Genomic DNA, 377 nt, shown 5'->3' on the forward strand with positions numbered 1-377 from the left:
TTGTTGTTGTTGTTGTCAATTTTGAGCTGACTGTGACTGGTTTTTCTCGCATTGGAGGAAGGAGAAGAATTAGTTGCGTATAAATAGAAAATAACTTCTGCACTAACTTAAAGGAGTGGGAATAAGGCAAGCATTTGCTGTCACTTGGCTTCAAATTTGGATTTGAATTATTTGATTGATTAGATTTTGGAATAATTGCACCTTTTCATCACAGTACCTATTCGTTTGATATGAACTTTTGAAATATATTTCCCCTCTCTATGCATTGCTTTTGAAAGAAATAGAGTTGTATGATTTGTTTCGGTTTTGACATGACTTTCATTACTCATGTTAAGATTTTTTCTCTAGATGAGAGTCCTTTGGAAACAACCTCTCTA

Source organism: Capsicum annuum, chromosome 2 (genome assembly GCF_002878395.1).
Source record: "Capsicum annuum cultivar UCD-10X-F1 chromosome 2, UCD10Xv1.1, whole genome shotgun sequence".
In the NCBI taxonomy this organism is placed as follows: domain Eukaryota; kingdom Viridiplantae; phylum Streptophyta; class Magnoliopsida; order Solanales; family Solanaceae; genus Capsicum; species Capsicum annuum.